Source organism: Panthera pardus, unplaced genomic scaffold, assembly GCF_024362965.1.
Source record: "Panthera pardus isolate Hobbes unplaced genomic scaffold, ASM2436296v1 HiC_scaffold_6, whole genome shotgun sequence".
In the NCBI taxonomy this organism is placed as follows: domain Eukaryota; kingdom Metazoa; phylum Chordata; class Mammalia; order Carnivora; family Felidae; genus Panthera; species Panthera pardus.
The window spans coordinates 17,818,169-17,830,191 of NW_026526991.1; the positions used below are offsets into that span (position 1 = coordinate 17,818,169).

Consider the following 12,023-nt stretch of genomic DNA (forward strand, 5'->3'; position numbering starts at 1 on the left):
TTAGGGGAGGTACACAGACACTCAGTGTTATGGCATCCAGCAAGAGGGGACTGGTTACGTAAATTATGATACATCCATAAAATGCAATGCTGAGACCCCATAACAAGAATGAGCAAGCTCTAATGTACTGATATGCACGTTCTCCAAAATAGTCTTTAAATACAATAAAGCCAGAGCACGGCACATAGCCGTGTGCATGGCATACTACCATTTCATTAAAAAAAAAAAAAAAAAAAAAAAGGAAAGGAAAGAGGAGAAGAATCTATACATGTACATGCTCATGAGTACAGATAATATCTCTGTAAGAATTTACAAATTAGTAACAGCAGTCACCTCTGTTAAGGGATTAGGAAACTTGAGACAGATGGGGGTAAATTTTGCTGCATGTGGCTTTTGGTACCTTTTGAATTTTGGACCATATGATTGCAAAGAATATTAATAATGAGGAAGAAACCTAAAAAAAAAAAAAGTTGTAGCGAGAGTAAAGTCCTAGTGAGTAGGGACAGAGATAGGAGGAAGGGAAGACAGGGAAGACAAAAAATAATACCACGAATTTGGCATTATTGTTGACATCGAGGGGAAAAGTTGGACCTATAAAGAAGGGAGAGGATGGTCTAGGTGTGTGGGGCTGAAGAAGTGTGCAAATTCACCTGACACGCCGGCCGGCCATTACCATCCCAGCCGGGCTCATATTAGTGATGTGTTTGAAAGGGCAGGTGGGTGTGGCCTGGAGTCAGGGAGAAACAGTCAGCCCTCAGGATTCGAGGTGCTGTGGTTGACATGGAACTTTCCTACAGGGCTTCAGGTTATGGGAGACATTGTGGTAACTAGTCTTTGTGGACCAGGTGGCGGAGGAAGGTTTATTTCGCAAAGATGTACGTGCAAGGTTGGAGTCAGGAGAAGGGAAGGAAACCAGGTCAGGGAAAGAAGAAAAAGAAGAAAAATTAAAATGATAGAAAACCTAGTTTGGACCAGCCACTGTCTCAGCAGTATGTGTGGACTTGTGGACTTTGCCAACATCCAGGCCTCCTGTCTTCTGGTAACAGCAGAAACGGGATGGCTGGATCTATTAGAATTTTTTGAGAGCCCCCAGACTGTCTCCCCAAGTGGCCACACTATTTTGCGTTCCCACCAACAGTGCACCAGGGTTGTGATTTCTCCACATCCTCGCCAGCATTGTTATTTTCTGTTTTCTTCAGACTCGGTTTTATTATATTTTCTTAAAACTCACTGGATGCAGCATGCGAGAATGGATCCGAGGGGCTCCAGGGTTAACTCCGGTGGGCCTGGATGAGTTGCTAAAGTGAGAGATGTGCCTGCGCAGCACTGGCCTCTGTTCAAGACATAATAATGTTCTGATAGCGTTGCTTTGTAACCACGGAGCCAAGGCAAGTTTCAGGGAAGCTTGTCACTGCCAGCCTGTCAGTGTTGTTCATTGTCACCTGTGAGACTAGTGATGTGTACCTGGTCTCAGTGAAACCCCCTTGGGCTCTGCCTTCGGGATGGTTACAGAGCAGGAATCTCCCATGTGACCAGCAGGGTATAAGCAGCCCAGCCTGCACGCCAGTTTGGACACTGATCCTAAGATGTTGAGGGCGCGTGTCGGTGGTTCCTGATCTGAAAGAGAAAGTATACCCACTCCGCCCTGTAACAAAAGGACAATGGTGCCCACTTCCTGCCTCCCCAGACCCTTTGTTGTGATGCAGACTTCGGCTACTCCCTGTGCATGACCTCACTTTAACGCTATTACCATATTTTAGCCTTTTCCTGCAACGTTGTCTTGGGGATCCTAATAGGGCTTCCTTAGGGCTCACCCCCTGTCTAACTGCTCCCCCGACTACAAAGGGGAATGACTGGTTCTATAGTTTCCCAGTGCCTGGCACAAAATACACCTGTATCCTGAATATTTGCTGAATAGTCCAGGTTAGGAGAGGTAAGGAGTGCAGAGTGGGGACAGGAGTCCTACAATCTAGCGCCTTCTGCCCCCCACCGGGTCACACAGATCACTCGGCAGTGCCTCGCCTGTAGTAGCTGCTCAGTAAACATTTCTCAAGTGAGTAAGTGAACGTACGAAGAAATCAATGTTCTGTTTACCTGGGCTCTGGCAACGACATCAAAGGTGCTACAGAGCAAAAGAAAGGAAGGTCAGTGAGGAAGCTGCATGGGGCTTGTCTTTCTCCAGGCCTTCTGGACACGTCTCTCTCATGACTGCTTCTCTCAACCTTTTTAGACAAGATGGCCTGAGCTTATTAACTTGTCCTGAAGTTGGTTCTCAGTGAGAGGTCCCAACTGACTTTATTCTGACATTTTACCCACATTTCACCCATGCGCCTCAACAGCGCTGTATGGGTTCGCTGGCCTGTTTTGAACGGCCAATAATGGTTTAAAAGCTGATTTTTTTTTCCTGCCAGTTTTTTCTTGTCAATCTTGCCTTTTTACCAGTTTCCTTTTCCCAAAATTGCCCATAATTTTTCTCTGCCCTAAAAACCTCTAAATAGAGACTTTCTCCACTTTAAGAAAAATGTCTTTTGAAGTCCTATATATATAAAGAGATCTTAAAGTGCCATCATTTCTTGGGCTTCTCTCCTTTTATCTTCCTTAAGTACCAACTGGCTCCCCACAATGTGTGAAGTTTTTCTCAAGCTCCGTTTTATTTCTATTCGGTAGCCACAAAACTCCTTTTGTGCTTGAGATGGGCTTCGGCGGAAAGATCTAGGAGTAAGTGTTCATTTTTAGATTTTTCCGAGAATAAATCAAAATGACCTCAATGTTTCACTGAAATTATTGGGGGGAGGGGAGAGTGGAATTGCCCCTGGCTTTGGTACTTGGAAGATGAGCGCCCAGCTTCTTAATCCAGCCCTTTTAAAACAGCTATACAGATAGCGTTTGTAACCATAATAATAATTAAGGTGTTAGTAACACAAAAGAGAAATAAACCAAAGAGCTTATCTTGGGCAAAGGAATGCACTTTGGTATTTATATCTGGAAACGGGTTTGCCCGAATTCTGGCAACTTCCTTGCTACATATCCAGACAAGAAGGAAGCGGCTCTGTGAGACACTGACTCAAGAAGGGCTAGAGAGATACATGGTTTCCTCACCCAAAGATTCTGCCTCAGTCATGTTTCCTACCCCATGCCATGAGGCCAGGGCCTTCCTTTTCACGTCTCATCCACACCTCCTCTGAGTAAACCTGAGATAATAGTGAAGCATTTTTTTGTTTTAAAGGTATAGTAGTTGGGGACTCTCCAAACCAGCTAGATTAAATAAGAGACAATTTATTGGTTTAAGGAAAGGAATGTCAGCTTCAGGCACAGCTTGATACAGGAGCTCAAATGATGTCATCAGGACTCCTGATCTCTTAAATTTTTTTTTAATGTTTATTTTTGAGAGAGACAGAGAGTGTGAGCAGGGGAGGGGCAGAGAGAAAGGGAGACAGAATCCAGAACAGGCTCCAGGCTCTGAGCTGTCAGCACAGAGCCCGACACGGGGCTCGAACCCACAAACCGCGAAATCATGATCTAAGCCGAAGTCGGACGCTTAACCGACTGAGCCACCCAGGCGCCCCAGGATTCCTGATCTCTTAAACAGGCTTTCTCTACTGGAGATCATAATGACCAATGGAAGCACATACCAGCTTAGCATCCTCAGAGGAAGGAGAGGATGTTTCTTTGGCAAAAAAAAGTCTTAAGGAAGATTTTGAATGGTATCATTTGGGTCATGAGCCCAATTCTCCCATGCATGAGGTCCAAGGACGTGGCTATGACCCAAGCCACTCAAACCAGACAGGGCAGCTTTTCCCATAGGGAAGAAGAGGGAAGAGACGTCAGGCAGGAAAACGCAACAGATCATTCTCACAAAAGGCCTTTCAGAGTACTTAGTGGAATAGCGGGCAGGAGGAAGTAAGTCGGGGATGGGGTGCTAGCTATGGGACAATTTTTTTTCTCTTCCAATTTTTTCCTTTCCTCCTCCCTTCCTTCGTGTCTTCCAACAATGCGCCTTCCTCGCTGAAAAACAGCAGGAGCAGCAGCTGCGACCGCAGACTTAAGACACATTAAAATGAAGATTTTAATAGAGATAGGAACAACAGAGACTGAGCAGGCTTCCCGAGAACGAGTCAGGAGGGAGACTGTGGGCTGCCGCAGGGGAGACAAGGCAGGCCAGGCAAAGAAGATGGCCCGCATCACGTCACGGCTTTGCAGCTGGGGAGTCACAGTCATTCAATACTGTGGCTGGGCAGAGCCTGCATGGTGGGAAAGGGGGGCCTATGGGAGAGGAGCTAGGAGAAGGACCCCAGGGCACATTGGAAGGCTTATTGAACCTCATGCCGAAATGTTTGCACTTGATCTTATCTCTAGGTTCGAGAGAGCAGGGGAGGTCTTTAACCCTAGAATTCGTTTTTCAAATATTTTGATGATGACATGTCTGGCAGCTGAGGGGGAGGTGAGGCAGGATTGGGCAAGACTGTTGCCAAGGAACCCAATTAGGAATCTAGGGTGGGAATCCGGGCAAGAAGTGACAAAGACCCCGAAAGGCAGCGGCAGAAGGAAGGGTGGGGGTCCAGAGGCAGAGCTCAGGTAGAATCCATGGGATTTGGTTCCGCTACAGTTCGGGGAAGGATTGATTTACAGAAGAGGAATGTGGAGACAAGAGTTGGAAGCAAGGAGCTACTGCCCTCCCCTGGCAAATTATTGACAGAATAAATCATCCATAAGAGACAAAGTCCATTGTATTCTCAGAACAGAAGCTGCCTGTCACCAGGAAACAACATCAGGAGGTACTTGTTGTGTAAGTGTAGCTTTTCATTTCATTCACTTCTCTGCAAATATTTATCAGGCTCCTGTTATGTGCCAGCTCCAGTGCTGCATGCTGGGTATAAGCTGGGGAATGAAACACACATGGGTCCTGTCATCATGGAGCTTTCCATATACCCTCCAGGGGGAGAAGGACAACAAACAAATGCGTGTAGAATTAAAATTTACCAACTGTGTATGGAGGCAATCGATTCCGGGTCCAATGAGAAGAAATGAAGAGATAGGGAGCAGGAGACCTCCCAGAATAGGGGTCAAGATGAAGTTGGGTTCTGGGTGGGACCATTCACATCTCCTTCATCTGGGGTGGACATTTCTGAAATAACAAAAATATTGATACATGGATAAACCTCATTTTGAGTTCACATATCTCTCTCCCCACGTATCTTGTGGTTTCAAATACACTCTGAGTAACAATACTTGTTTTGCCTTCAAGGGTTTATGACTATAACTCACTTGGTTGTATTTTATTTTTATTTTTATTTCTATTTTTATTTTTAAGTAGGCACCACACCCAACCTGGGACTTGAACTCATGACCCTGATATCAAGACTCGCATACTCTACCAACTGAGCCAGCCAGGAGCCCCTCACTTGTTATTTTGAAATTTACAATATAATTCTTCATATATGGTGATTGAGTTACCCGATGTGCCTGTGGTAACAACAGTGGCTCCCACTGGGTGAGGCTTTCCTCTTTCCAACCTCTTGTGTAGACCCCTCCCACACTGATGTTGTGGCCATGTGACTTGCTTTGACCAATGGGACATTAGGAGACATGGGGTGGTGCTGCAGCATTGGGCTTGCCCTCTCTCGCTGTGGGAGAACGACAACAAGTGAAGACGCCTGAGCTGTTTTACTGGAAATGAAGGAGCAGAGATGAGGATTCGGGCATGGCGTCCTAGATCCATCGACTCAGCCAGCCTAGAAACTATCATCACAGGAGGGACCCCAGATGAAACCAGCAAAAAAGCTCCCTAGCTCAGAATACCTAACTAGCTGAATGCAGTCCGAAGGACCAACACTGAGTAAATTAAGGGATTGCTGTTTTCAGCCACTACATTTTAGGGTAGTTCTTTTTATGCAGCAATAGATAACTGATAGGGTGTAATCTTCAAACAGCTTAATTATTTTTGTTTTATAAACAAGGAAACTTAAAAGCAGCAAACAGAAATGACTGTCCTAAGGTCTCACAACAATTTGGGGGGTAGACCTAAATTCTTGACATCACGTCTTAGACTCTAAGGACCAGTTCTTCTCTGCAACTTCCAATATCTCTTAGAAAATACCCAAACCTTAATCTACTACTTAACGATGGCTCGCCAACTTTCTAGTTTTCTTAGCAGGCAACTCAAAGTGTTATTAGGATAGTGGACTTCGATTCAATTTTAAATGATTAAGAACCAAGATTAGATATAAGTGTAGGAATAAATAGAACTGAACTCATCATCTTCAAAATAGCCACACAACCTCATAACCAAACCTCATAACTTCTTGGGAAATATATTATTTTATCAGTTCCAGACAACAGACTAGTTGAGAGGAAACAGAAGAACATTTTACTCAACTTGTTAAAAAGAAATCATTGTGACTTTCTTTAATGTGCTTATAGAAGGACTGCATTATTCTAGTTCTTTGAAATATTAAAATAACAAACCTGAGGTGGTGTAATCTAACACATATGTTTCTAAGTCTTTACAGATAGGAAATCATTTGTTTCCCAGGACATAAAAGAAACCCATTTCTCTTAAATGTTTTCTGCCCTTTTTTTTTTTCCAGCTTGGAAACTACTTTCAACTTTTTAATAATAAAGACTTGAAGATGTTAAATTACTTGCCCAAAATTACACATTACAAATCAGAGAGACGGAATCAAATATTTTTCTTTCTGATGCCAAGGCTCATTCTCTCACTGCCCTAAGTAAAATAACTATTATTATACAAGTAACACAAGCTCATAAAAACCCAAACTACGAGAGAAATATACAGACTAAAAGGTCCCCCTCTCAGCGTAGGAAGCCCTGTTGGTTACTTACCTGACTTTCATTCCCCACTTCCTTCTTCCTAAGAGCACCTGGATTTTTTCCCAGTTTCTTATCCTCCCCCTAAGAACCAAATGATTCCAGGGAGGTGGGCGCTAGCTGAGTTGGAGGTGTGGTTCTGATTTGTCTATTTTTAATTTCTTTAATGTTTATTTATTTTGAGAAAGAGAGACAGAACATGAGCAGGGGAGAGACAGAGAGAGAGAGAGACAAAGACAGACAGAATCCGAAGCAGGCTCCAGGCTCCGAGCTGTCAGCACAGAGCCCAGCACCAGACTCGAACCCACGGACTGTGAAATCGAGACCGGAGCCGAAGTTGGATGCTAAACCAACTGGGCCACCCGGGAGCCCCCTGATTGGTCTATTTTTAAGTCAATTATAGTGGTCTTGGTAGGGACAAGGACATGTGACACATGTAACACATAGGGGGCGTCAGCTGCCCATTTGTTCTTCAAAAGACAGAAACTTGTGACTGTCCAGAGGATGTCCTCTCAGATCAGCAGCCGCAGGAGCCCGAACAGAATGATGGCCACTGCACCGCCTGGGCATTGGAACCAAGTTTCCCAGCGGCTGCGTCCAGCCGTGCTGGAGCGTGGCCAGGATCCCAAGACAGGCTTGTGGCCGGGTGACCTGGGACTCCTCTGGCAGGAGACTCTGGCCTCCTCTGCTGCCGATGTGAAGTTTGAATGTTTCTCCTGAAACTGACTGCACCCGTCTCCCAAGAGGCGCGCTGCCTGAGAACAAAGCCTACTCACTGACGATGGCAAAGCAGAAAGATGGAAAGAACCTGGGTCCCCAGTGATGTCCTGAGCTGCTGAGTTAATGAACCCCAGAGTCCCTCTCTCCACGGACTTCTCGTTTTACAAGATAATACGTTTCCTTATTGTGTGAGCCAATGAGTTGGGGTTTTCTTTACTTGCGGCAGAAAGCATTGCTACTGATACCCTCCGAACCCACTTCCCAGAAAGAACTTCTGAGAACAGTTTACTCTGAACGTTTCCAATACATTTACCAACATACATCTCATTTTGCAACTTGATTTATTTTGTAGTCATCAATATATACTATGTACATCCTTCCACATCAGTACATAGAGATCTTCCTTCATGTTTTTCATGGCCACATAGAATTCTATATAGGGATGTGCCCTAATCACTGTGCTTTTATCCTTGACCACTTATCTTGTACCCTTTTTCTGCATCAAAAGACAGGAGGAGAGACCCACTGGCAGAGCCTTCCCTAGAGGTCAAATTACTGTGTTCTTCCTCTTTCCATCGCACGTGGGGCCACGTTGAAGGCAAGGGAAATATACTTTTAAATGAACACCAAAGGCAGTCTGAGCACATAAACCAGCCTTAAGAACAAAAGAAGGCAGATGTTTTGTAGAAGCAAGATCTCCCAGCAAGGCCTGGTCGCAAAGAGGCAACCTGAGACTATGTGAGGAGCAGGGATATTCCAGACTATTCCAGCCACGGGAGCCTCCTCCTACCCTCTCCTCTTTTCTTCATTGATGCTCCACTCCGTCGACCTAGCCTCCTCTGGTGTGCCAGGTTCTAGGGGCCCCGGGGGAGGTGGGGCGTGAGGTGGCTTAGCGGGAAGAAGCGTCCAGCAGGAAGAGGTCAGGAGGCACAGCGACCTGCTCGGCCTCCAGGTCGGTCTCCCGCCCCCCACCACCCGCGGGACCCCGCCTCCAACACGTGCAGGCCCCCCGGCCCCGCCCCCTGCTCCCTTCCTGGAACACCGGCCTCTAGATGAGATAGTCCGCGCCCTCATCACTCTATATGGGGTTGTTTTGAGTCTGTAAACAAGCAAACAAACCAAAACCAACAACAACCCCCCCCCCCCCGCAAACAAAGCAGAACAAAACTGCCAGGAAGTATTCATTCTAACCTGCAGCTATTTATTGTTAGAGCGAAACAGCCAATGTGGTTCACCTAAGGTGAGCCTCCACCTTACCTTCCGAGAGATGGAGGGGTCCTTAAATCCTAAACCCATCACAAAAGTCGGATGCTGAAGACCCAGCTCTGCACCCTGAGCCTCACAGGAGCTGCTTCTGGGAAGAACTGCACTTGCTCGCCGTTCCGGGATGCGTCCCGCGTTCAGCCAGCTGATTTCAATCGCTCTATCGACCTCAAACTGGCCCGGCTTAGAGATGGATTTTGTCTGGGTGGGAAGATAAAAGCGGCTGGCTTGACTTTTTCTGAGCTGTTGGAGGCCTGCCTATCATGGCAAAATTAAAATAGCACCCAGCCACATCACACATTAAATACACTTTTAGGGTTTTGCTGTAAATGTTACTCGATCAAAATGGAGAACAGTGAGTATATTATGCCAATGTTTACATAAAACGAGGGAAATACAAATTTATATGTATGTTTACTTATTTGGAAGAGAAAAGGATAATGGAAGAACACACCATTAAAAAGAACAGTCATCTGTAGAAGGGAAGAAACTAATTAGAACAGAAATAAAATCTAGACTTCTTCGAGTATACCTTGTTTTGTAGATTCAAGGAATCATGCAATATTTTATATGGTTGTAAAAAATAAAATCAAATGATAAAAAAAAAAAAAAGCAATATCGAGGGGTGCCTGGGTGGCTCAGTCGGTTAAGTGTCCGACTTCGGCTCAGGTCATGATCTCACAGTTGGGGAGTTTGAGCCCCACACGGGGCTCTGTGCTGACAGCTCAGAACCTGGAACCTGCTTGGGATTCTGTGTCTCCCTCTCTCTCTGCTCCTCCCCTGCTCGCTCTCTGCCTTTGTCTCTTTCAAAAATAAATGAACATTGAAAAAAATGTTAAGCGATATCTGATACTGCAAGTTAAATTTTTAAAAAGGAACAAAAAGAAGGTAACTGTGTATTCAATATCCAGCATTAGCCACATTGTGAAGAACTAAGACCAAGATCACAGTCAGCACTCGTGGGGCACCATTCGAGGGTTTCGGAGAACCAACTCGTGCTTTTGAAAACCAGTAAATAAAAGAATCAAACATTTCTCTTGTCTTTCCTCTACAAACTCTACTTCAGGGGAACGAAATAATCGATGAGGGGGTATTTCCTCTTATAGCATCCCAACTATTAAAGGAATGATGAAATTAGAATATCAGCGTTTTACAACTTTTAATGACTTCATGGCTCTAGGCAAAGATCACCAATGGTTGCAAATATCTCACAGACACTGTGTGGCCCTGATGGATGGAGGTACCTCTGAGGAGGCTTCCAAAAGCAACTGCATCTGAATCTCATCAAGTAACTAGACTGACTACCCCTCAGAGGAAATACCGAGGAGAGGACACGTTAAATGGCACGGTGAGGTGCACAGTAACAGAATCCACACTGTGGTAAAGTCCTCGAGACAAGCAACCTGGTTTATTCAACAATAAAAATTGTAAGTAAAAAGAAGAGAAATGAAGGGGAAAATCTATAGACTGAAAGTACAGTAAGACCTTGGATTGTGAGTAACTTGTTCTGTGAATGTTCCCCAAGGCAAGCAAGCATTTCTAATACATTTTAACTTGATAAACGAGCGAAGTCTTGCAATATGTGTAGTACGCGACACCGAATGTCCCATAATCACAACTGAGCCAATGGTTCTTGAAATTCGCTTTGACATACAAGTGCTTTGGATTACAAGCACGTTTCCAGAATGAATTATGCTCACAAACCAAGGTTTTACTAGTATTTTTGGGGGGCGCCCGGCTGGTTCAGTCGGTGGACCTTGAGACTCTTGATCTTGGGGCTGTGGGTCGAACCACTTTGAGTGTAGAGATTACTTAAAAGTAAAATCTTTAAAAAAAGTATATGAAAACATTCATTTGTAATGAATTGACTTCATTTGGATCCTGCTTCAAACAAACTATTTAAAAAAAATCTATCCTCGGGGCGCCTGGGTGGCTTGGTCGGTTAAGCGTCCGACTTCGGCTCAGGTCATGACCTCGCGGTCCGTGAGTTCAAGCCCCGCGTCGGGCTCTGTGCTGACAGCTCAGAGCCTGGAGCCTGTTTCGGATTCTGTGTCTCCCTCTCTCTGACCCTCCCCCGTTCATGCTCTGTCTCTCTCTGTCTCAAAAATAAATAAACGTTAAAAAAAAAATTAAAAAAAATCTATTCTCTAACAAGCACAAAAACGTTATCACTGGCTAGGTATTTGATGGTATTAATATTTTATGTTGTCTTTGGGTTTTTGTGGTTATGTGTATTTTTTTCTAATTTTTTTTTTACATTTGTTTATTTTTGAGAGACAGAGAGTGAGCAGGGGAGGGGCAGAGAGAGAGGGAGACACAGAATCCGAGGCAGGCTCCTGGCCCCGAGCTGTCAGCACAGAGCCCGATGCAGGGCTCGAACTCACAAACCTGAGATGATGACCTGAGCCGAAGTCGGACGCTTAACCGACCGAGCCACCCAGGCGCCCGTTTGTAATTATCTTTTTTAAAGGAGTTCTTATCTTTTAGAAATGTTGAAATAATTACAAATCAAATGACAGGGCATCTGGCTATCCTCCCACCCCCCAAAATAATCCTGGGTTGACCGCCAGGGGAAGAGGTAGAGGGTATAAAAGAAACAAGAGTAGTTGTGAGCTGATAATTACTAAAGCTGAGTGAAAGGTACTGGGGTTCGTTATATACTATTCTTTACATTTGTGTTTGCTTGAAAATTTCATTGATAAGACATTTTAAGAAATCCTTCGGAAGGAGTTCTTCTAATTTTGCTTTTAAAATTACTTAAGTATGGGGCACCTGGGTGGCTCAGTCGGTTGAGCGTCCGACTTCGGCTCAGGTCACGATCTCGCGGTCCGTGAGTTCGAGCCCCGCGTCGGGCTCTGGGCTGATGGCTCGGAGCCTGGAGCCTGTTTCAGATTCTGTGTCTCCCTCTCTCTGACCCTCCCCTGTTCATGCTCTGTCTCTCTCTGTCTCAAAAATAAATAAACATTAAAAAAAAATAAAAAAAATAAAATTACTTAAGTATGAGTAACTCATTTAATTTGGTTGTGATTTGTTAGAAAAAGGCCATATTTCAGAATCCTTTCCAAGTGGGAAAATCATGGTAATAACAACAATTAGTACACACCCAGTACTTGGAGTGTGCCTAGCTAAGTGTTTTGCTCCTTTAAGTCTTGTCAACCGTTTTTCAGGTTGGTGGTATAATGATTCCATTTTTTACACAGGATTACAGAAGA

General features: G+C 44.7%; 1 long non-coding RNA gene across 2 annotated transcripts; it reads right to left on the minus strand.

Moving 5' to 3' along the window:
• Positions 1–1,709: 1,709 nt before the first annotated feature.
• LOC109265437 (uncharacterized) lies at positions 1,710–8,980 on the minus strand. Of its 2 annotated transcripts, none has more exons than XR_002079189.2 (3): positions 8,806–8,980; positions 4,981–5,125; positions 1,710–2,122 (listed from the first exon to the last, which is right to left on the minus strand). It is a non-coding gene; the product is annotated as an uncharacterized LOC109265437 (long non-coding RNA). The 2 variants fall into 2 exon arrangements; XR_002079190.2 differs by lacking the exon at positions 1,710–2,122 and adding an exon at positions 3,292–4,878.
• Positions 8,981–12,023: the final 3,043 nt, after the last annotated feature.